Source organism: Pseudophryne corroboree, chromosome 1 (assembly GCF_028390025.1).
Source record: "Pseudophryne corroboree isolate aPseCor3 chromosome 1, aPseCor3.hap2, whole genome shotgun sequence".
Taxonomy (NCBI): Eukaryota; Metazoa; Chordata; class Amphibia; order Anura; family Myobatrachidae; genus Pseudophryne; species Pseudophryne corroboree.
Window position 1 is genome coordinate 592,029,291 of NC_086444.1, and position 25,707 is coordinate 592,054,997.

The window sequence follows — 25,707 nt, forward strand, 5'->3', positions numbered from 1 at the left end:
CCTAACTGAGGCTTGGAGGAGGGTCATGGGGGGAGGAGCCAGTACACACCATGTGATCCTAAAAGCTTGCTTTTGTGCCCTGTCTCCTGCGGAGCCGCTATTCCCCATGGTCCTGACGGAGTCCCCAGCATCCACTAGGACGTTAGAGAAAGTAACATGTACCAAAACGATTTAATAATTATAACATTGTTAGCAATTTCCTTTTTGCTAACAAAACATTTAAGTTTCCATTAATCTGCCAGAAAAAGATTTCTCTTTGCAAGTGACATGAGATAGAGATTCTCTCTCTCTCTTTAGCTCTCTCTGTGGTGACAAAATGCCATGTTGGATCAGTTACATGCTAGCATGAACCGTTTCCAAGGAACTCAAAAAACAAACAAAACTATACAACAAAAGTTTGTTTCGCAGAAACATTTGTATAAGGGATATCATACCAATGAGTGCTAACTCACTGTATCCCAGGATCAAGAACTGCTGAAATAAGATTTATGTCAGCAATCACTATACGTGGTCCTGTATAAAAGTCTTCCAACAGAAAGCAGACAGCTGCCCAAGCTGAAATACAATGCAAAACTATTTTTTCATATATAATTATCTTTTTATGTTAGGACACACTAAAGGGAGAGCCCAAACCACAAAGCTTTGTAACACTTTCTGTAAAGCTTGTACAGTTGAAAAATAAATCTAATACCACATGCATCTAATTAAGTTATTGCAAAGGGGAGACACATAGCATCCCAACACTTTATTCTTTAGTGTGTATAAATGTGCAAACATGTCAGTGGGGGTAATTCTGAGTTGATCGCAGCAGGAAATTTTTTAGCAGTTGGGCAAAACCATGTGCACTGCAGGAGAGGCAGATAATAAGAATTTACTCACCGGTAATTCTATTTCTCGTAGTCCGTAGTGGATGCTGGGGACTCCGTAAGGACCATGGGGAATAGACGGGCTCCGCAGGAGACTGGGCACTCTATAGAAAGATTTAGGACTATCTGGTGTGCACTGGCTCCTCCCCCTATGACCCTCCTCCAAGCCTCAGTTAGGAACTGTGCTCGGAAGAGCTGACACAATAAGGAAGGATTTTTGAATCCCGGGTAAGACTCATACCAGCCACACCAATCACACCATGTAACACGTGATAGGAACCCCGGTTAACAGTATGATAACAAATGGAGCCTCTGAAGAGATGGCTCACAACAAAACCCGATATTTGTAACAATAACTATGTACAAGTATTGCAGACAATCCGCACTTGGGATGGGCGCCCAGCATCCACTACGGACTACGAGAAATAGAATTACCGGTGAGTAAATTCTTATTTTCTCTGACGTCCTAGTGGATGCTGGGGACTCCGTAAGGACCATGGGGATTATACCAAAGCTCCCAAACGGGCGGGAGAGTGCGGATGACTCTGCAGCACCGAATGAGAGAATTCCAGGTCCTCCTCAGCCAGGGTATCAAATTTGTAGAATTTTGCAAACGTGTTTGCCCCCGACCAAGTAGCTGCTCGGCAAAGTTGTAAAGCAGAGACCCCTCGGGCAGCCGCCCAAGATGAGCCCACCTTCCGTGTGGAATGGGCTTTTACAGATTTAGGCAAGCCTACCGCAGAATGCGCCAGCTGAATAGTGCTACAAATCCAGCGCGCAATAGACTGCTTAGAAGCAGGAGCACCCAGCTTTCTGGGTGCATACAGGATAAACAGCGAGTCAGTCTTTCTGACTCCAGCCGTCCTGGAAATAATAAGAATTTACTTACCGATAATTCTATTTCTCATAGTCCGTAGTGGATGCTGGGGACTCCGTAAGGACCATGGGGAATAGCGGCTCCGCAGGAGACTGGGCACATCTAAAGAAAGCTTTAGGACTATCTGGTGTGCACTGGCCCCTCCCCCTATGACCCTCCTCCAAGCCTCAGTTAGGTTACTGTGCCCGGACGAGCGTACACAATAAGGAAGGATTTTGAATCCCGGGTAAGACTCATACCAGCCACACCAATCACACCGTATAACCTGTGATCTGAACCCAGTTAATAGCATGATAACAAAGGAGCCTCTGAAAGATGGCTCACAACAATAATAACCCGATTTTTGTAACAATAACTATGTACAAGTATTGCAGACAATCCGCACTTGGGATGGGCGCCCAGCATCCACTACGGACTATGAGAAAATAAGAATTTACTTACCGATAATTCTATTTCTCGTAGTCCGTAGTGGATGCTGGGGACTCCGTCAGGACCATGGGGAATAGCGGCTCCGCAGGAGACAGGGCACAAAAGTAAAAGCTTTAGGATCAGGTGTGTGCACTGGCTCCTCCCCCTATGACCCTCCTCCAAGCCTCAGTTAGGATACTGTGCCCGGACGAGCGTACACAATAAGGAAGGATTTTGAATCCCGGGTAAGACTCATACCAGCCACACCAATCACACTGTACAACCTGTGATCTGAACCCAGTTAATAGCATGATAACAGCGGAGCCTCTGAAAAGATGGCTCACAACAATAATAACCCGATTTTTGTAACAATAACTATGTACAAGTATTGCAGACAATCCGCACTTGGGATGGGCGCCCAGCATCCACTACGGACTACGAGAAATAGAATTATCGGTAAGTAAATTCTTATTTTCTCTGACGTCCTAAGTGGATGCTGGGGACTCCGTCAGGACCATGGGGATTATACCAAAGCTCCCAAACGGGCGGGAGAGTGCGGATGACTCTGCAGCACCGAGTGAGAGAACTCCAGGTCCTCCTCAGCCAGGGTGTGCCCCTGACCAAGTAGCAGCTCGGCAAAGTTGTAAAGCCGAGACCCCTCGGGCAGCCGCCCAAGATGAGTCCACCTTCCTTGTGGAATGGGCATTTACATATTTTGGCTGTGGCAGGCCTGCCACAGAATGTGCAAGCTGAATTGTACTACACATCCAACTAGCAATCGTCTGCTTAGAAGCAAGAGCACCCAGTTTGTTGGGTGCATACAGGATAACAGCAAGTCAGTTTTCCTGACTCCAGTCGTCCTGGAAACCTATATTTTCAGGGCCCTGACAACATCTAGCAACTTGGAGTCCTCCAAGTCCCTAGTAGCCGCAGGTACCACAACAAGCTGGTTCAGGTGAAACGCTGACACCACCTTAGGGAGAAACTGGGGACGAGTCCGCAGCTCTGCCCTGTCCGAATGGACAATCAGATATGGGCTTTTGTGAGACAAAGCCGCCAATTCTGACACTCGCCTGGCCGAGGCCAGGGCCAACATCATGGTCACTTTCCATGTGAGATATTTCAAATCCACAGATTTGAGCGGTTTAAACCAATGTGATTTGAGGAATCCCAGAACTACGTTGAGATCCCACAGTGCCACTGGAGGCACAAAAGGGGGTTGTATATGCAGTACTCCCTTGACAAACTTCTGGACTTCAGGAACTGAAGCCAATTCTTTCTGGAAGAAAATCGACAGGGCCGAAATTTGAACCTTAATGGACCCCAATTTGAGGCCCATAGACACTCCTGTTTGCAGGAAATGCAGGAATCGACCGAGTTGAAATTTCTTCGTGGGGCCTTCCTGGCCTCACACCACGCAACATATTTTCGCCACATGTGGTGATAATGTTGTGCGGTCACCTCCTTCCTGGCTTTGACCAGGGTAGGAATGACCTCTTCCGGAATGCCTTTTTCCCTTAGGATCCGGCGTTCAACCGCCATGCCGTCAAACGCAGCCGCGGTAAGTCTTGGAACAGACATGGTACTTGCTGAAGCAAGTCCCTTCTTAGCGGCAGAGGCCATGAGTCCTCTGTGAGCATCTCTTGAAGTTCCGGGTACCAAGTCCTTCTTGGCCAATCCGGAGCCACGAGTATAGTTCTTACTCCTCTACGTCTTATAATTCTCAGTACCTTAGGTATGAGAAGCAGAGGAGGGAACACATACACCGACTGGTACACCCACGGTGTTACCAGAACGTCCACAGCTATTGCCTGAGGGTCTCTTGACCTGGCGCAATACCTGTCCAGTTTTTTGTTCAGGCGGGACGCCATCATGTCCACCTTTGGTCTTTCCCAACGGTTCACAATCATGTGGAAGACTTCCCGATGAAGTCCCCACTTTCCCGGGTGGAGGTCGTGCTGAGGAAGTCTGCTTCCCAGTTGTCCACTCCCGGAATGAACACTGCTGACAGTGCTATCACATGATTTTCCGCCCAGCGAAGAATCCTTGCAGTTTCTGCCATTGTCCTCCTGCTTCTTGTGCCGCCCTGTCTGTTTACGTGGGCGACTGCCGTGATGTTGTCCCACTGGATCAATACCGGCTGACCTTGAAGCAGAGGTCTTGCTAAGCTTAGAGCATTGTAAATTGCTCTTAGCTCCAGTATATTTATGTGGAGAGAAAAGTCTCCAGACTTGATCACACTCCCTGGAAATTTTTTCCTTGTGTGACTGCTCCCCAGCCTTTCAGGCTGGCATCCGTGGTCACCAGGACCCAGTCCTGAATGCCGAATCTGTGGCCCTTTAGTAGATGAGCACTCTGCAGCCACCACAGAAGAGACACCCTTGTCCTTGGAGACAGGGTTATCCGCTGATGCATCTGAAGATGCGATCCGGACCATTTTTCCAGCAGATCCCACTGAAAAGTTCTTGCGTGAAATCTGCCGAATGGAATCGCTTCGTAAGAAGCCACCATTTTTCCCAGGACCCTTGTGCAATGATGCACTGACACTTTTCCTGGTTTTAGGAGGTTCCTGACTAGCTCGGATAACTCCCTGGCTTTCTCCTCCGGGAGAAACACCTTTTTCTGGACTGTGTCCAGAATCATCCCTAGGAACAGCAGACGTGTCGTCGGAGACAGCTGCGATTTTGGAATATTTAGAATCCACCCGTGCTGTCGTAGAACTACTTGAGATAGTGCTACTCCGACCTCCAACTGTTCTCTGGACCTTGCCCTTATCAGGAGATCGTCCAAGTAAGGGATAATTAAGACGCCCTTTCTTTGAAGAAGAATCATCATTTCGGCCATTACCTTGGTAAAGACCCGGGGTGCCGTGGACAATCCAAACGGCAGCGTCTGAAACTGATAGTGACAGTTTTGTACCACGAACCTGAGGTACCCTTGGTGAGAAGGGCAAATTGGGACATGGAGGTAAGCATCCTTGATGTCCAGGGACACCATATAGTCCCCTTCTTCCTGGTTCGCTATCACTGCTCTGAGTGACTCCATCTTGATTTGAACCTTTGTATGTAAGTGTTCAAATATTTCAGATTTAGAATAGGTCTCACCGAGCCGTCTGGCTTCAGTACCACAATATAGTGTGGAATAATACCCCTTTCCTTGTTGTAGGAGGGGTACTTTGATTATCACCTGCTGGGAATACAGCTTGTGAATTGTTTCCAATACTGCCTCCCTGTCGGAGGGAGACGTTGGTAAAGTAAACTTCAGGAACCTGCGAGGGGGAGACGTCTCGAATTTCCAATCTGTACCCCTGGGATACTACTTGTAGGATCCAGGGGTCCACTTGCGAGTGAGCCCACTGCATGCTGAAACTCTTGAGACGACCCCCCACCGCACCTGTTTGTACGGCCCCAGCGTCATGCTGAGGACTTGGCAGAAGCGGTGGAAGGCTTCTGTTCCTGGGAATGGGCTGCCTGCTGCAGTCTTCTTCCCTTACCTCTATCCCTGGGCAGATATGACTGGCCTTTTGCCCGCTTGCCCTTATGGGGACGAAAGGACTGAGGCTGAAAAGACGATGTCTTTTTCTGCTGAGATGTGACTTGGGGTAAAAAAGGTGGATTTTCCAGCTGTTGCCGTGGCCACCAGGTCCGATGGACCGACCCCAAATAACTCCTCCCCTTTATACGGCAATACTTCCATGTGCCGTTTGGAATCTGCATCACCTGACCACTGTCGTGTCCATAAACATCTTCTGGCAGATATGGACATCGCACTTACTCTTGATGCCAGAGTGCAAATATCCCTCTGTGCATCTCGCATATATAGAAATGCATCCTTTAAATGCTCTATAGTCAATAAAATACTGTCCCTGTCAAGGGTATCAATATTTCCAGTCAGGGAATCCGACCAAGCCACCCCAGCGCTGCCCATCCAGGCTGAGGCGATCGCTGGTCGCAGTATAACACCAGTATGTGTGTATATACTTTTTAGGATATTTTCCAGCCTCCTATCAGTTGGCTCCTTGAGGGCGGCCGTATCTGATAAGCGTGTGAGCGCCTTATCCACCCTAAGGGTTGTTTCCCAACGCGCCATAACTTCTGGCGGGAAAGGGTATACCGCCAATAATTTTCTATCGGGGGAAACCCACGCATCATCACACACTTCATTTAATTTATCTGATTCAGGAAAAACCACATGTAGTTTTTTCACACTCCACATAATACCCTTTTTTGTGGTACTTGTAGTATCAGAAATATGTAACATCTCCTTCATTGCCCTTAACAAGTAACGTGTGGCCCTAAAAGGAAAATACGTTTGTTTCTTCACCGTCGACACTGGAGTCAGTGTCCGTGTCTGTGTCGACCGACTGAGGTAAAAGGACGTTTTAACGCCCCCGACGGTGTTTGAGACGCCTGGACAGGTACTAATTGGTTTGCCGGCCGTCTCATGTCGTCAACCGACCTTGCAGCGTGTTGACATTATCACGTAATTCCTTAAATAAGCCATCCATTCCGGTGTCGACTCCCTAGAGAGTGACATCACCATTACAGGCAATTGCTCCGCCTCCTCACCAACATCGTCCTCATACATGTCGACACACACGTACCGACACACAGCACACACACAGGGAATGCTCTGATAGAGGACAGGACCCCACTAGCCCTTTGGGGAGACAGAGGGAGAGTTTGCCAGCACACACCAAAAATAAGATTTTACTTACCGATAAATCTATTTCTCGTAGTCCGTAGTGGATGCTGGGACTCCGTAAGGACCATGGGGAATAGCGGCTCCGCAGGAGACAGGGCACAAAATAAAAGCTTAAGGATCAGGTGGTGTGCACTGGCTCCTCCCCCTATGACCCTCCTCCAAGCCTCAGTTAGGATACTGTGCCCGGACGAGCGTACATAATAAGGAAGGATATTGAATCCCGGGTAAGACTCATACCAGCCACACCAATCACACCGTACAACTTGTGATCTGAACCCAGTTAACAGTATGATAAACGCAAAGGAGCCTCTGAAAAGATGGCTCACAACAATAATAACCCGAATTTTTGTAACAATAACTATATACAAGTATTGCAGACAATCCGCACTAGGGATGGGCGCCCAGCATCCACTACGGACTACGAGAAATAGATTTATCGGTAAGTAAAATCTTATTTTCTCTGACGTCCTAGTGGATGCTGGGACTCCATAAGGACCATGGGGATTATACCAAAGCTCCCAAACGGGCGGGAGAGTGCGGATGACTCTGCAGCACCGAATGAGAGAACTCCAGGTCCTCCTCAGCCAGGGTATCAAATTTGTAGAATTTAGCAAACGTGTTTGCCCCTGACCAAGTAGCTGCTCGGCAAAGTTGTAAAGCCGAGACCCCTCGGGCAGCCGCCCAAGATGAGCCCACTTTCCTTGTGGAATGGGCTTTTACTGATTTTGGCTGTGGCAATCCTGCCACAGAATGTGCAAGCTGAATTGTACTACAAATCCAACGAGCAATCGTCTGCTTAGAAGCAGGAGCACCCAGCTTGTTGGGTGCATACAGGATAAACAGCGAGTCAGATTTTCTGACTCCAGCCGTCCTGGAAACATATATTTTCAAGGCCCTGACAACGTCAAGCAACTTAGAGTCCTCCAAGTCCCTGGTAGCCGCAGGTACCACAATAGGTTGGTTCATGTGAAATGCAGAAACCACCTTAGGTAGAAATTGAGGACGAGTCCTCAGTTCCGCCCTGTCAGAATGAAAAATTAAGTAAGGGCTTTTATATGATAAAGCCGCCAATTCTGACACACGCCTGGCTGAAGCCAAGGCTAACAGCATCGACACCTTCCATGTGAGATATTTTAAGTCCACAGTGGAAAGTGGTTCAAACCAATGTGACTTTAGAAAACTCAACACCACATTGAGATCCCAAGGTGCCACTGGAGGCACAAAAGGAGGCTGTATGTGCAGCACCCCTTTTACAAATGTCTGAACTTCAGGTACTGAAGCCAGTTCTTTCTGGAAGAAAATCGACAGGGCCGAAATTTGAACCTTAATGGACCCTAATTTTAGGCCCATAGACAGTCCTGTTTGCAGGAAATGAAGGAAACGACCCAGTTGAAATTCCTCTGTAGGAGCCTTCTTGGCCTCACACCACGCAACATATTTACGCCAAATGCGGTGATAATGTTTTGCGGTTACGTCCTTCCTGGCTTTGACCAGAGTAGGGATGACTTCTTCTGGAATGCCTTTTTCCCTCAGGATCCGGCGTTCAACCGCCATGCCGTCAAACGCAGCCGCGGTAAGTCTTGGAACAGACAAGGCCCCTGCAGTAGCAGGTCCTTTCTTAGAGGTAGAGGCCACGGTTCGTCCGTGAGCATCTCTTGAAGTTCCGGGTACCAAGTCCGTCTTGGCCAATCCGGAACCACGAGTATAGTTCTTACTCCTCTCCTTCTTATGATTCTCAGTACTTTTGGTATGAGAGGCAGAGGAGGGAACACATACACTGACTGGTACACCCACGGCGTTACCAGAGCGTCCACTGCTATTGCCTGAGGGTCCCTTGACCTGGCGCAATATCTGTCCAGTTTTTTGTTTAGACGTGACGCCATCATGTCCACCTTTGGTTTTTCCCAACGGTTTACAATCAGGTGGAAGACTTCTGGGTGAAGTCCCCACTCTCCCGGGTGAAGGTCGTGTCTGCTGAGGAAGTCTGCTTCCCAGTTGTCCACTCCCGGAATGAATACTGCTGACAGTGCTATCACATGATTTTCCGCCCAGCGAAGAATCCTTGCAGCTTCTGCCATTGCCCTCCTGCTTCTCGTGCCGCCCTGTCTGTTTACGTGGGCGACTGACGTGATGTTGTCCGATTGGATCAACACCGCCTGACCCTGAAGCAGAGGTTTTGCTTGACTTAGGGCATTGTAAATGGCCCTTAGTTCCAGAATGTTTATATGAAGAGACGTTTCCAAGCTTGACCACAGGCCCTGGAAATTCCTTCCCTGTGTGACTGCTCCCCAGCCTCTCAGGCTGGCATCCGTGGTTACCAGGATCCAATCCTGAATGCCAAATCTGCGGCCCTCTAGTAGATGAGCACTCTGCAGCCACCACAGGAGAGACACCCTTGTCCTTAGCGACAGGGTTATCCGCTGATGCATCTGCAGATGCGATCCGGACCATTTGTCCAGCAGATCCCACTGAAATGTTCTTGCATGGAATCTTCCGAATGGAATCGCTTCGTAAGAAGCCACCATTTTCCCCAGGACCCTCGTGCACTGATGCACTGAGACCTGTCCTGGTTTTAGGAGGTTCCTGACTAGCTCGGATAACTCCCTGGCCTTCTCCTCCGGGAGAAACACCTTCTTCTGGACTGTGTCCAGAATCATTCCTAGGAACAGTAGACGTGTCGTTGGAATCAGCTGCGATTTTGGAATATTTAGAATCCACCCGTGCTGACGTAACACTACCTGAGATAGTGCTACTCCGACTTCTAACTGTTCCCTGGATCTTGCCCTTATCAGGAGATCGTCCAAGTAAGGGATAATTAAAATGCCTTTTCTTCGTAGAAGAATCATCATTTCGGCCATTACCTTGGTAAAGACCCGAGGTGCCGTGGACAATCCAAACGGCAGCGTCTGAAACTGATAATGACAGTTTTGTACTACAAACCTGAGGTACCCTTGGTGAGAAGGGTATATCGGGACGTGGAGATAAGCATCTTTGATGTCCAGAGACACCATATAGTCCCCTTCTTCCAGGTTTGCTATCACTGCTCTGAGTGACTCCATCTTGAATTTGAACCTTTTTATGTAAGTGTTCAAGGATTTCAGATTTAAAATTGGTCTCACCGAGCCGTCAGGCTTTGGTACCACAAACAGCGTGGAATAATACCCCTTTCCTTGTTGCAGGAGGGGTACCTTGATTATCACCTGCTGGGAATACAGCTTGTGAATGGCTTCCAAAACTGCCTCCCTGTCGGAGGGAGACTTTGGTAAAGCAGACTTCAGGAAACGACGAGGGGGAAACGCCTCGAATTCCAGTTTGTACCCCTGCGATACTACCTGTAGAATCCAGGGATCCACTTGCGAGTGAGCCCACTGCGCGTTGAAATTCTTGAGACGGGCCCCCACCATATCTGAGTCTGCTTGTAAAGCCCCAGCGTCATGCTGAAGACTTGGCAGAAGCAGGGGAGGGCTTCTGCTCCTGTGAAGCGGCTGCATGGTGCAGTCTTTTTCCTCTTCCTCTGCCCCGGGGCAGAAAAGAGTGGCCTTTTGCTCGCTTGTACTTATGGGAACGAAAGGACTGAGTTTGAAAAGACGGTGTCTTTTTCTGCTGATGTGGAGTGACCTGGGGTAAAAAGGTGGATTTTCCAGCCGTTGCCGTGGCTACCAGGTCCGATAGACCAGCCCCAAATAACTCCTCCCCTTTATACGGCAATACTTCCATGTGCCGTTTGGAATCCGCATCCCCTGACCACTGTCGCGTCCATAACGCTCTTCTGGCAGAGATGGACATAGCACTTACTCTTGATGCCAGGGTGCAAATATCCCTCTGTGCATCACGCATATATAGTAATGCATCCTTTAAATGTTCTATAGTTAACAAAATATTGTCCCTATCCAGGGTATCAATATTCTCGGTCAGGGAATCCGACCATGCGACTCCAGCACTGCACATCCAGGCTGAGGCGATTGCTGGTCGCAGTATAACACCAGTATGTGTGTATATACTTTTTAGGATATTTTCCAGCCTTCTATCAGCTGGTTCTTTGAGGGTAGCCGTATCAGGAGACGGTAACGCTACTTGTTTAGATAAACGTGTGAGCGCCTTATCTACCCTAGGGGGTGTTTCCCAACGCGCCCTAACCTCTGGCGGGAAAGGATATAATGCTAATAATTTTTTAGAAATTAGCTGTTTTTTATCGGGGGAAACCCACGCTTTTTCACACACCTCATTTATTTCCTCTGACTCAGGAAAAAATATTGGTAGTTTTTTCTCACCCCACATAATACCCTTCTTTGTGGTACTTGTAGTGTCAGAAAGGTTCAATGCCTCTTTCATTGCCGTGATCATGTAACGTGTGGCCCTACTGGACATTACGTTTGTCTCGTCACCGTCGACACTAGACTCAGTATCTGTGTCAGGGTCTGTGTCGACCCACTGAGGTAACGGGCGTTTTAGCGCCCCTGACGGTGTCTGAGACGCCTGGACAGGCACTAATTGATTTGCCGGCTGTCTCATGTCGTCAACAGTTTTTTGCAAATTGCTGACATTATCACTTAATTGTTTAAATACAATCATCCAGTCAGGTGTCGACTCCCTAGGGGGTGACATCACCAACACAGGCAACTGCTCCGCCTCCACATCATTTTCCTCCTCATACATGTCGACACACGCGTACCGACACACAGCACACACACCGGGAATGCTCTGATAGAGGACAGGACCCCACTTAGCCCTTTGGAGAGACAGAGGGAGAGTCTGCCAGCACACACCCAGCGCTATATATATATACAGGGATAACCTTATATAAGTGTTATTCCCTTATAGCTGCTGTTATTATCGTTATTTGCTGCCAAAAATGCCCCCCCCTTCTCTTTTTTACCCTGATTCTGAAGCAGGACTGCAGGGGAGAGTCAGGGAGCCGTCCTTCCAGCGGAGCTGTGAGGGAAAATGGCGCTTGTGTGCTGAGGAGATAGGCTCCGCCCCTTCACGAAGTCCTTATCTCCCGCTTTTTTGTGTAAAATGGCAGGGGATTAAAATACATCCATATAGCCCAGGAGCTATATGTGATGTATTCTGTTTTGCCACCTAAGGTATTCTGTTATATTGCGTCTCAGGGCGCTCCCCCCCCCCAGCGCCCTGCACCCTCAGTGACCGGAGTGTGAAGTGTGCTGAGAGCAATGGCGCACAGCTGCGGTGCTGTGCGCTACCTTAGACTGAAGACAGGATGTCTTCTGCCGCCGATTTCACCGGACCTCTGCGTCTCTTCTGGCTCTGTAAGGGGGACGGCGGCGCGGCTCCGGTGACCCATCCAGGCTGAACCTGTGATCGTCCCTCTGGAGCTAGTGTCCAGTAGCCTAAGAAACCCGATCCACTCTGCACTCAGGTGAGTCCGTTTCTTCTCCCCTTAGTCCCACGATGCAGTGAGCCTGTTGCCAGCAGGACTCACTGAAAATAAAAAAACCTAACTAAACTTTTATTCTAAGCAGCTCAGGAGAGCCACCTAGATTGCACCCTTCTCGGCCGGGCACAAAAATCTAACTGAGGCTTGGAGGAGGGTCATAGGGGGAGGAGCCAGTGCACACCACCTGATCCTAAAGCTTTACTTTTTGTGCCCTGTCTCCTGCGGAGCCGCTATTCCCCATGGTCCTTACGGAGTCCCAGCATCCACTAGGACGTCAGAGAAAATAAGAATTTACTTACCGATAATAAGATTTTACTTACCGATAAATCTATTTCTCGGAGTCCGTAGTGGATGCTGGGGTTCCTGAAAGGACCATGGGGAATAGCGGCTCCGCAGGAGACAGGGCACAAAAAGTAAAGCTTTTTCCGATCAGGTGGTGTGCACTGGCTCCTCCCCCTATGACCCTCCTCCAGACTCCAGTTAGGTACTGTGCCCGGACGAGCGTACACAATAAGGGAGGATTTTGAATCCCGGGTAAGACTCATACCAGCCACACCAATCACACCGTACAACTTGTGATCTAAACCCAGTTAACAGTATGATAACAGCGGAGCCTCTGAAAGATGGCTTCCATCAACAATAACCCGAATTAGTTAACAATAACTATGTACAATTTATGCAGATAATCCGCACTTGGGATGGGCGCCCAGCATCCACTACGGACTCCGAGAAATAGATTTATCGGTAAGTAAAATCTTATTTTCTCTATCGTCCTAGTGGATGCTGGGGTTCCTGAAAGGACCATGGGGATTATACCAAAGCTCCCAAACGGGCGGGAGAGTGCGGATGACTCTGCAGCACCGAATGAGAGAACTCCAGGTCCTCCTTAGCCAGAGTATCAAATTTGTAAAATTTTACAAACGTGTTCTCCCCTGACCACGTAGCTGCTCGGCAAAGTTGTAATGCCGAGACCCCTCGGGCAGCCGCCCAAGATGAGCCCACCTTCCTTGTGGAGTGGGCCTTTACAGATTTAGGCTGTGGCAGGCCTGCCACAGAATGTGCAAGTTGGATTGTGCTACAGATCCAACGAGCAATCGTCTGCTTAGACGCAGGAGCACCCATCTTGTTGGGTGCATACAATATAAACAACGAGTCAGATTTTCTGACTCCAGCTGTCCTTGCAATATATATTTTTAATGCTCTGACAACGTCCAGTAACTTGGAGTCCTCCAAGTCACTTGTAGCCGCAGGCACTACAATAGGCTGGTTCAGATGAAATGCTGACACCACCTTAGGGAGAAAATGCGGACGAGTCCGCAGTTCTGCCCTGTCCGAATGGAAAATCAGATATGGGCTTTTGTAAGATAAAGCTGCCAGTTCTGACACTCTCCTGGCCGAAGCCAGGGCTAGTAACATGGTCACTTTCCATGTGAGATATTTTAAATCCACCTTTTTTAGTGGTTCAAACCAATGAGATTTTAGAAAGTCCAAAACCACATTGAGATCCCACGGTGCCACTGGAGGCACCACAGGAGGCTGTATATGCAGCACTCCCTTAACAAAGGTCTGGACTTCAGGGACTGAAGCCAATTCTTTTTGAAAGAAAATCGACAGGGCCGAAATTTGAACCTTAATAGATCCCAATTTGAGACCCATAGACAATCCTGATTGCAGGAAATGTAGGAATCGACCCAGTTGAAATTCCTCCGTCGGAGCACTCCGATCTTCGCACCACGCAACATATTTTCGCCAAATTCGGTGATAATGTTGCACGGTTACTTCCTTCCTTGCTTTAATCAAAGTAGGAATGACTTCTTCCGGCATGCCTTTTTCCTTTAGGATCCGGCGTTCAACCGCCATGCCGTCAAACGCAGCCGCGGTAAGTCTTGAAACAGACAGGGACCCTGCTGAAGCAAGTCCCTCCTTAGAGGTAGAGGCCACGGATCTTCCGTGATCATCTCTTGAAGTTCCGGGTACCAAGTCCTTCTTGGCCAATCCGGAACCACTAGTATCGTTCTTACGCCTCTTTGCCGTATAATTCTCAATACTTTTGGTATGAGAGGCAGAGGAGGAAACACATACACCGACTGGTACACCCAAGGCGTTACCAGCGCGTCCACAGCTATTGTCTGCGGATCTCTCGACCTGGCGCAATACCTGTCCAGTTTTTTGTTGAGGCGAGACGCCATCATGTCCACCATTGGTCTTTCCCAACGGGTTACCAGCATGTGGAAGACTTCTGGATGAAGTCCCCACTCTCCCGGGTGAAGATCGTGTCTGCTGAGGTAGTCTGCTTCCCAGTTGTCCACTCCCGGGATGAACACTGCTGACAGTGCTATCACATGATTCTCTGCCCAGCGAAGAATCCTTGCAGCTTCTGCCATTTGCACTCCTGCTTCTTGTGCCGCCCTGTCTGTTCACATGGGCGACTGCCGTGATGTTGTCCGACTGGATCAACACCGGTTTTCCCTGAAGCAGAGGTTCTGCCTGGCTTAGAGCATTGTATATTGCTCTTAGTTCCAGAATGTTTATGTGAAGAGACGTTTCCAGGCTCGTCCATACTCCCTGGAAGTTTCTTCCTTGTGTGACTGCTCCCCAGCCTCTCAGGCTGGCGTCCGTGGTCACCAGGATCCAATCCTGTATGCCGAATCTGCGGCCCTCCAATAGATGAGCACTCTGCAACCACCACAGAAGAGACACCCTTGTCCTTGGAGACAGGGTTATCCGCAGGTGCATCTGAAGATGCGACCCTGACCATTTGTCCAACAGATCCCTTTGGAAAATTCTTGCGTGGAATCTGCCGAATGGAATTGCTTCGTAAGAAGCCACCATTTTTCCCAGGACTCTTGTGCATTGATGTACAGACACCTTTCCTGGTTTTAGGAGGTTCCTGACAAGCTCGGATAACTCCTTGGCTTTTTCCTCCGGGAGAAAAACCTTTTTCTGAACCGTGTCCAGAATCATCCCTAGGAACAGCAGACGAGTTGTCGGCATTAACTGGGATTTTGGAATATTCAGAATCCACCCGTGCTGTTTTAGCACTTCTTGAGACAGTGCTAATCCCATCTCTAGCTGTTCTCTGGACCTCGCCCTTATTAGGAGATCGTCCAAGTATGGGATAATTAATACGCCTTTTCTTCGAAGAAGAATCATCATCTCGGCCATTACCTTTGTAAAGATCCGAGGTGCCGTGGACAATCCGAACGGCAGCGTCTGAAACTGATAGTGACAGTTTTGTACAACGAACCTGAGGTACCCCTGGTGTGAGGGGTAAATTGGAACGTGGAGATACGCATCCTTGATGTCCAAGGATACCATAAAGTCCCCCTCTTCCAGGTTCGCTATCACTGCTCTGAGTGACTCCATTTTGAACTTGAACTTCTTTATGTACAGGTTCAAGGACTTCAGATTTAGAATAGGCCTTACCGAGCCATCCGGCTTCGGTACCACAAAAAGAGTGGAATAATACCCCTTCCCTTGTTGCAGAAGAGGTACCTTGACTATCACCTGCTGAGAGTACAGCTTGTGAATGGCTTCCAAAACCGTCTCCCTTTCGGAGGGGGACGTTGGTAAAGCAGACTTCAGGAAACGGCGAGGTGGATCTGTCTCTAATTCCAACCTGTATCCCTGAGATATTATCTGCAGGATCCAGGGATCTACTTGCGAGTGAGCCCACTGCGCGCTGTAATTTTTGAGACGACCCCCCACCGTCCCCGAGTCCGCTTGAGAAGCCCCAGCGTCATGCTGAGGCTTTTGTAGAAGCCGGGGAGGGCTTCTGATCCTGGGAAGGAGCTGCGTGTTGCTGTCTCTTCCCTCGACCTTTGCCTCGTGGCAGATATGAATAGCCCTTTGCTCTCTTATTTTTAAAGGAACGAAAGGGCTGCGGTTGAAAAGTCGGTGCCTTTTTCTGTTGGGGAGTGACTTGAGGTAGAAAGGTGGATTTCCCGGCTGTAGCCGTGGCCACCAAATCTGATAGACCGACTCCAAATAACTCCTCCCCTTTATACGGCAAAACTTCCATATGCCGTTTTGAATCCGCATCGCCTGTCCACTGTCGCGTCCATAAAGCTCTTCTGGCCGAAATGGACATAGCACTTACCCGTGATGCCAGTGTGCATATATCCCTCTGTGCATCACGCATATAAAGAAATGCATCCTTTATTTGTTCTAACGACAGTAAAATATTGTCCCTGTCCAGGGTATCAATATTTTCAATCAGGGACTCTGACCAAACTACCCCCGCACTGCCCATCCAGGCAGTCGCTACAGCTGGTCGTAGTATAACACCTGCATGTGTGTATATACTTTTTTGGATATTTTCCATCCTCCTATCTGATGGATCTTTAAGTGCGGCCGTCTCAGGAGAGGGTAACGCCACTTGTTTAGATAAGCGTGTTAGCGCCTTGTCCACCCTAGGAGGTGTTTCCCAGCGCTCCCTAACCTCTGGCGGGAAAGGGTATAATGCCAATAATTTCTTTGAAATTATCAGCTTTTTATCAGGGGCAACCCACGCTTCATTACACACGTCATTTAGTTCTTCTGATTCAGGAAAAACTATAGGTAGTTTTTTCATACCCCACATAATACCCTGTTTAGTGGTACCTGTAGTATCAGCTAAATGTAACGCCTCCTTCATTGCCAAAATCATATAACGTGTGGCCCTACTGGAAAATACGGTTGATTCGTCACCGTCACCACTGGAGTCATCGCCTGTGTCTGGGTCTGTGTCGACCGACTGAGGCAAAGGGCGTTTCACAGCCCCTGACGGTGTTTGAGTCGCCTGGACAGGCACTAATTGATTGTCCGGCCGTCTCATGTCGTCAAACGACTGCTTTAGCGTGTTGACACTATCCCGTAGTTCCATAAATAAAGGCATCCATTCTGGTGTCGACTCCCTAGGGGGTGACATCCTCATATTTGGCAATTGCTCCGCCTCCACACCAATATCGTCCTCATACATGTCGACACACACGTACCGACACACAGCAGACACACAGGGAATGCTCCTAACGAAGACAGGACCCACTAGCCCTTTGGGGAGACAGAGGGAGAGTTTGCCAGCACACACCAAAAGCGCTATATATATATCAGGGATAGCCTTATAATAAGTGCTCCCTTATAGCTGCTTTGTTATATCAAAATATCGCCATAAATGTGCCCCCCCCTCTCTGTTTTACCCTGTTTCTGTAGTGCAGTGCAGGGGAGAGACTTGGGAGCCGTCCTGACCAGCGGAGCTGTGAGAGGAAATGGCGCCGTGTGCTGAGGAGATAGGCCCCGCCCCTTTTCTGGCGGGCTCGTCTCCCGCTATTTAGAAAAATTAGGCAGGGGTTAAATATCTCCATATAGCCTCTAGGGCTATATGTGAGGTATTTTTAGCCTTTATAGGTAATCATTTGCCTCCCAGGGCGCCCCCCTCCCAGCGCCCTGCACCCTCAGTGACTGCCGTGTGAAGTGTGCTGAGAGGAAAATGGCGCACAGCTGCAGTGCTGTGCGCTACCTTTAGAAGACTGCAGGAGTCTTCAGCCGCCGATTCTGGACCTCTTCTGATTTCAGCATCTGCAAGGGGGCCGGCGGCGTGGCTCCGGTGACCATCCAGGCTGTACCTGTGATCGTCCCTCTGGAGCTTGATGTCCAGTAGCCAAGAAACCAATCCATCCTGCACGCAGGTGAGTTGACTCCTTCTCCCCTCAGTCCCTCGCTGCAGTGATCCTGTTGCCAGCAGGAATCACTGTAAAATAAAAAACCTAGCTAAACTTTTTCTAAGCAGCTCTTTAGGAGAGCCACCTAGATTGCACCCTTCTCGGCCGGGCACAAAAATCTAACTGGAGGAGGGTCATAGGGGGAGGAGCCAGTGCACACCACCTGATCGGAAAAAGCTTTACTTTTTGTGCCCTGTCTCCTGCGGAGCCGCTATTCCCCATGGTCCTTTCAGGAACCCCAGCATCCACTAGGACGATAGAGAAAATTCTATTTCTCGGAGTCCGTAGTGGATGCTGGGGTTCCTGAAAGGACCATGGGGAATAGCGGCTCCGCAGGAGACAGGGCACAAAAGTAAAGCTTTTACAGGTCAGGTGGTGTGTACTGGCTCCTCCCCCTATGACCCTCCTCCAGACTCCAGTTAGGTACTGTGCCCGGACGAGCGTACACAATAAGGGAGGATTTTGAATCCCGGGTAAGACTCATACCAGCCACACCAATCACACCGTACAACTTGTGATCTAAACCCAGTTAACAGTATGATAACAGAGGAGCCTCTGAAAGATGGCTTCCTAAACAATAACCCGAATTAGTTAACAATAACTATGTACAAGTATTGCAGATAATCCGCACTTGGGATGGGCGCCCAGCATCCACTACGGACTCCGAGAAATAGAATTATCGGTAAGTAAATTCTTATTTTCTCTATCGTCCTAAGTGGATGCTGGGGTTCCTGAAAGGACCATGGGGATTATACCAAAGCTCCCAAACGGGCGGGAGAGTGCGGATGACTCTGCAGCACCGAATGAGAGAACTCCAGGTCCTCCTTTGCCAGGGTATCAAATTTGCAAAAATTTACAAACGTGTTCTCCCCTGACCACGTAGCTGCTCGGCAGAGTTGTAATGCCGAGACCCCTCGGGCAGCCGCCCAAGATGAGCCCACCTTCCTTGCGGAATGGGCCTTAACAGATTTAGGCTGTGGCAGGCCTGCCACAGAATGTACAAGTTGAATTTTGTTACAAATCCAACGAGCAATCGACTGCTTAGAAGCAGGTGCACCCAACTTGTTGGGTGCATACAGTATAAACAGCGAGTCAGATTTTCTGACTCCAGCCGTCCTTTAAATGTATATTTTTAAGGCTCTGACAACGTCCAACAACTTGGAGTCCTTCAAGTCGTCTGTAGCCGCAGGCACTACAATAGGCTGGTTCAGGTGAAACGCTGATACCACCTTAGGGAGAAAATGCGGACGCGTCCGCAGCTCTGCCCTATGTCGAATGGAAAATTAAATAAGTGCTTTTATAAAACAAAGCCGCCAGTTCAGATACTCTCCCGGCCGAAGCCAGGGCCAGTAACATAGTCACTTTCCATGTGAGATATTTCAAATCCACATTCTTTAGTGGTTCAAACCAATTGGATTTGAGGAAATCTAAAACTACATTTAGATCCCACGGTGCCACCTTAGGCACCACAGGAGGCTGTATATGCAGTACTCCTTTGATAAAAATCTGGACCTCAGGGACCGAGGCCAATTCTTTTTGGAAGAATATTGATAGGGCCGAAATTTGAACCTTAATAGATCCCAATTTGAGACCCATAGACAATCCTGATTGCAGGAAATGTAGGAAAACGACCCAGTTGAAATTCCTCCATCGGAGCACTCCGCCGCTCGCACCACGCAACATATTTTCGCCCAATATGGCGATAATGCTTCGCGGTGACTTCCTACCTTGCCTTTATCAAGGTAGGAATGACTTCTTCTGGAATGCCTTTTCCTTTTAGGATCTGGCATTCAAACGCCATGCCGTCAAACGCAGCCGCGGTAAGTCTTGAAAAAGACAAGGACCCTGCTGAAGCAGGTCCCTTCTCAGAAGTAGAGGCCACGGAGCGTCCGTGACCATCTCTTGAAGTTCCGGGTACCAAGTCCTTCTTGGCCACTCCGGAGCCACTAGTCTTACTCCTCTTTGCCGTATAATCCTCAATACCTTTGGTATGAGAGGCAGAGGAGGAAACACATATACCGACTGGTACACCCAAGGTGTTACCAGCGCGTCCACAGCTATTGCCTGCGGATCTCTTGACCTGGCGCAATACCTGTCCAGTGTTTTGTTGAGGCGAGACGCCATCATGTCCACCATTGGTTTTACCCAACGGTTTAATAGCATGTGGAAAACTTCTGGATGAAGTCCCCACTCTCCCGGGTGAAGGTCGTGTCTGCTGAGGAAGTCTGCTTCCCAGTTGTCCACGCCCGGGATGAATACTGCTGACAGTGCTATCACGTGATTCTCCGCCCAGCGAAGGATCCTGGCAGCTTCTGCCATTGCCCTCCTGCTTCTTGTGCCGCCCTGTCTGTTTACATGGGCGACTGCCGTGATGTTGTCCGACTGGATCAACACCGGTCTTCCTTGAAGCAGAGGTTCCGCCTGGCTTAGAGCATTGTAGATTGCTCTTAGTTCCAGAATGCTTATGTGAAGAGACTTTTTCAGGCTCGACCACACTCCCTGGAAATTTTTTCCCTGTGTGACTGCTCCCCAGCCTCTCAGGCTGGCATCCGTGGTCACCAGGATCCAATCCTGCATGCCAAATCTGCGGCCCTCCAATAGATGAGCCTCCTGCAACCACCACAGAAGGGATACCCTTGTCCTCGGCGACAGGGTTATCCGCAGGTGCATCTGAAGATGCGACCCTGACCATTTGTCCAGCAGATCCCTTTGCATGGAATCTGCCGAAAGGGATTGCTTCGTAAGAAGCTACCATTTTTTCCCAGGACTCTTGTGCATTGATGTACAGACACCTTTCCTGGTTTTAGGAGGTTCCTGACCAGGTCAGATAACTCCTTGGCTTTTTCTTCGGGAAGAAAAACCTTTTTCTGAACTGTGTCCAGAATCATCCCCAGGAACAGCAGACGAGTTGTCGGCATTAATTGGGATTTTGGAATATTCAGAATCCATCCGTGCTGCTTTAGCACCTCTTGAGATAGTGCTAAACCCATCTCTAGCTGTTCTCTGGACCTTGCCCTTATTAGGAGATCGTCCAAGTATGGGATAATTAATACGCCTTTTCTTCGAAGAAGAAATATTATCTCGGCCATTACCTTTGTAACGACCCGAGGTGCCGTGGACAAACCAAACGGCAGCGTCTGAAACTGATAGTGACAGTTTTGTACAACGAACCTGAGGTACCCCTGGTGTGAGGGGTAATTGGAACGTGGAGATACGCATCCTTGATGTCCAAGGATACCATAAAGTCCCCTTCTTCCAAGTTCGCTATCACTGCTCTGAGTGACTCCATCTTGAACTTGAACTTCTTTATGTACAGGTTCAAGGACTTCAGATTTAGAATAGGCCTTACCGAGCCATCCGGCTTCGGTACCACAAAAAGAGTGGAATAATACCCCTTCCCTTGTGGTAGAAGAGGTACCTTGACTATCACCTGCTGAGAATACAGCTTGTGAATGGCTTCCAAAACCGTCTCCCTTTCTGAGGGGGACGTTGGTAAAACAGACTTCAGGAAACGGCGAGGTGGCTCTGTCTCTAATTTCAACCTGTACCCCTGAGATATTATCTGCAGGATCCAGGGATGTACCTGCGAGTGAGCCCACTGCGCGCTGTAATTCTTGAGACGACCGCCTACCGCCCCCGAGTCCGCTTGCGAAGCCCCAGCGTCATGCTGAGGCTTTTGTAGAAGCCGGGGAGGGCTTCTGTTCCTGGGAAGGAGCTGCCTGTTGCTGTCTCTTCCCTCGTCCTCTGCCTCGTGGCAGATATGAATAGCCCTTTGCTCTCTTATTTTTAAAGGAACGAAAGGGCTGCGGTTGAAAGGTCGGTGCCTTTTTCTGTTGGAGAGTGACTTGAGGTAGAAAGGTGGATTTCCCGGCCGTAGCCGTGGCCACCAAATCCGATAGACCGACCCCAAATAGCTCCTCTACGCATCGCCTGTCCACTGTCGTGTCCATAAAGCTCTTCTGGCCGAAATGGACATAGCACTTACCCGTGATGCCAGTGTGCAGATATCTCTCTGTGCATCACGCATATAAAGAAATGCATCCTTTATTTGTTCTAACGACAGTAAAATATTGTCCCTGTCCAGGGTATCAATATTTTCGATCAGGGACTCTGACCAAACTACCCCAGCACTGCACATCCAGGCAGTCGCAATAGCTGGTCGTAGTATAACACCTGCATGTGTGTATATACCTTTTTGGATATTTTCCATCCTCCTATCTGATGGATCTTTAAGTGCGGCCGTCTCAGGAGAGGGTAACGCCACTTGTTTTGATAGCGCTAACACGCTTTTGTCCACCCTAGGAGGTGTTTCCCAGCGCTCCCTAACCTCTGGCGGGAAAGGGTATAAAGCCAATAACTTCTTTGAAATTAGCAGTTTTTTATCGGGGCACCCCACGCTTCATCACACACGTCATTTAATTCTTCTGATTCGGTAAAAACTACTGGTAGTTTTTTCACACCCCACATAATACCCTGTTTAGTGGTACCTGTAGTATCAGCTAAATGTAACATCTCCTTTATTGCCAAAATCATATAACGTGTGGCCCTACTGGAAAATACGGTTGATTCGTCACCTTCACCACCGGAATCAGTGCCTGTGTCTGGGTCTGTGTCGACCGACTGAGGCAAGGGGCGTTTTACAGCCCCTGACGGTGTTTGAGGCGCCTGGACAGGCACTAATTGAGTGTCCGGCCGCCTCATGTCGGCAAACGACTGCTTAAGCGAGTTGACGCTATCCCGTAATTCCACAAATAAAGGCATCCATTCTGGTGTCGACCCCCTAGGAGGTGACATCCTCATATTTGGCAATTGCTCCGCCTCCACACCAATAACGTCCTCATACATGTCGACACACACGTACCGACACACAGCAGACACACAGGGAATGCTCTATACGAAGACAGGACCCACTAGCCCTTTGGGGAGACAGAGGGAGAGTCTGCCAGCACACACCAAAAAACGCTATATATGACAGGGATAGCCTTATGATTAAGTGCTCCCTTATAGCTGCTTTTATATTAATATATAGCCATTTATTTTGCCCCCCCTCTCTGTTATACCCTGTTTCTGTAGTGCAGTGCAGGGGAGAGACCTGGGAGCCTTCCTGACCAGCGGAGCTGTGACAGAAAATGGCGCCGTGTGCTGAGGAGATAGGCCCCGCCCCTTTTCCGGCGGGCTCGTCTCCCGCTATTTAGTACATTTAGGCAGGGGTAAATATCTCCATATAGCCTCTGGGGCTATATGCGAGGTATTTTTAGCCTTTTTAAAGGTTTTCATTTGCCTCCCAGGGCGCCCCCCTCCCAGCGCCCTGCACCCTCAGTGACTGCCGTGTGAAGTGTGCTGAGAGGAAAATGGCGCATAGCTGCAGTGCTGTGCGCTACCTTAAGAAGACTGCAGGAGTCTTCAGCCGCCGATTCTGGACCTCTTCTTGCTTCAGCATCTGTGAGGGGGCCGGCGGCGTGGCTCCGGTGACCATCCAGGCTGTACCTGTGATCGTCCCTCTGGAGCTTCATGTCCAGTAGCCAAGAAGCCAATCCATCCTGCACGCAGGTGAGTTCACTTCTTCTCCCCTCTGTCCCTCGTTGCAGTGATCCTGTTGCCAGCAGGAATCACTGTAAAATAAAAAACCTAAGCTAAACTCTCTAAGCAGCTCTTTATGAGAGCCACCTAGAATTGCACCCTTCTCGGCCGGGCACAAAAATCTAACTGGAGTCTGGAGGAGGGTCATAGGGGGAGGAGCCAGTACACACCACCTGACCTGTAAAAGCTTTACTTTTGTGCCCTGTCTCCTGCGGAGCCGCTATTCCCCATGGTCCTTTCAGGAACCCCAGCATCCACTTAGGACGATAGAGAAAACGCTATATTATACAGGGACAACCTTTATATAAGTGTTTTTCCCTTATAGCATTTTAATATATATAGTCATATCGCCAAATAAGTGCCCCCCCTCTCTGTTTTAACCCTGTTTCTGTAGTGCAGTGCAGGGGAGAGCCTGGGAGCCTTCCCACCAGCATTTCTGTGAGGGAAAATGGCGCTGTGTGCTGAGGAGAATAGGCCCCGCCCCCTTTTCGGCGGGCTTCTTCTCCCGTTTTTCTGAGACCTGGCAGGGGTTAAATACATCCATATAGCCCCCAGGGGCTATATGTGATGTATTTTTAGCCAGAATAAGGTACTATCATTGCTGCCCAGGGCGCCCCCCCCAGCGCCCTGCACCCTCAGTGACCGCTGCTATGAAGTGTGCTGACAACAATGGCGCACAGCTGCAGTGCTGTGCGCTACCTTATGAAGACTGAAAAGTCTTCTGCCGCCGGTTTCTGGACCTCTTCACTTTTCGGCATCTGCAAGGGGGACGGCGGCGCGGCTCCGGGACGAACCCCAGGGTGAGACCTGTGTTCCGACTTCCTCTGGAGCTAATGGTGTCCAGTAGCCTAAGAAGCCAATCCATCCTGCACGCAGGTGAGTTCACTTCTCTCCCCTAAGTCCCTCGATGCAGTGAGCCTGTTGCCAGCAGGACTCACTGAAAATAAAAAAACCTAACAAAACTTTTACTCTAAGCAGCTCTTTAGGAGAGCCACCTAGATTGCACCCTTCTCGGCCGGGCACAAAAATCTAACTGAGGCTTGGAGGAGGGTCATAGGGGGAGGAGCCAGTGCACACCACCTGATCCTAAAGCTTTACTTTTTGTGCCCTGTCTCCTGCGGAGCCGCTATTCCCCATGGTCCTGACGGAGTCCCCAGCATCCACTTAGGACGTCAGAGAAATAGAATTATCGGTAAGTAAATTCTTATTTTCTCTAACGTCCTAAGTGGATGCTGGGGACTCCGTAAGGACCATGGGGATTATACCAAAGCTCCCAAACGGGCGGGAGAGTGCGGATGACTCTGCAGCACCAAATGAGAGAACTCCAGGTCCTCCTCAGCCAGGATATCAATTTTGTATAATTTTACAAACGTATTTGCTCCTGACCAAGTAGCTGCTCGGCAAAGTTGTAAAGCCGAGACCCCTCGGGCAGCCGCCCAAGATGAGCCCACCTTCCTTGTGGAGTGGGCATTTACAGATTTTTGGCTGTGGCAGGCCTGCCACAGAATGTGCAAGCTGAATTGTACTACAAATCCAACGAGCAATAGTCTGCTTAGAAGCAGGAGCACCCAGCTTGTTGGGTGCATACAGGATAAACAGCGAGTCAGATTTCCTGACTCCAGCCCTCCTGGAAACATATTTTCAGGGCCCTGACAACGTCTAGCAACTTGGAGTCCTCCAAGTCCCTAGTAACCGCAGGCACCACAAATAGGTTGGTTCAGGTGAAACGCTGAAACCACCTTAGGGAGAAACTGAGGACGAGTCCTCAATTCCGCCCTGTCCGAATGGAACATCAGATAAGGGCTTTTTCAGGATAAAGCCGCCAATTCTGACACGCGCCTGGCCCAGGCCAGGGCCAACAGCATGACCACTTTCCATGTGAGATATTTTAACTCCACAGATTTAAGTGGTTCAAACCAATGTGACTTTTGGAACCCAAAACTACATTGGAGATCCCAAAGTGCCACTGGAGGCACAAAAGGAGGCTGTATATGCAGTACCCCTTTTACAAACGTCTGAACTTCAGGGACTGAAGCTAGTTCTTTTTGGAAGAAAATTGACAGGGCCGAAATTTGAACCTTAATGGACCCCAATTTCAGGCCCATAGACACTCCTGTTTGCAGGAAATGTAGGAATCGACCCAGTTGAATTTCCACCGTCGGGCCTTACTGGCCT

The 25,707-nt window shown here is 49.2% G+C and overlaps 1 protein-coding gene across 5 annotated transcripts in view; it reads right to left on the reverse strand.

Annotated features, from left to right (window-relative positions):
- SLC25A51 (solute carrier family 25 member 51) overlaps window positions 1–25,707 on the reverse strand; it is a 51,908-nt gene that overhangs the window by 15,973 nt on the left and 10,228 nt on the right. The gene's annotated exons all lie outside the window — the stretch shown is intronic.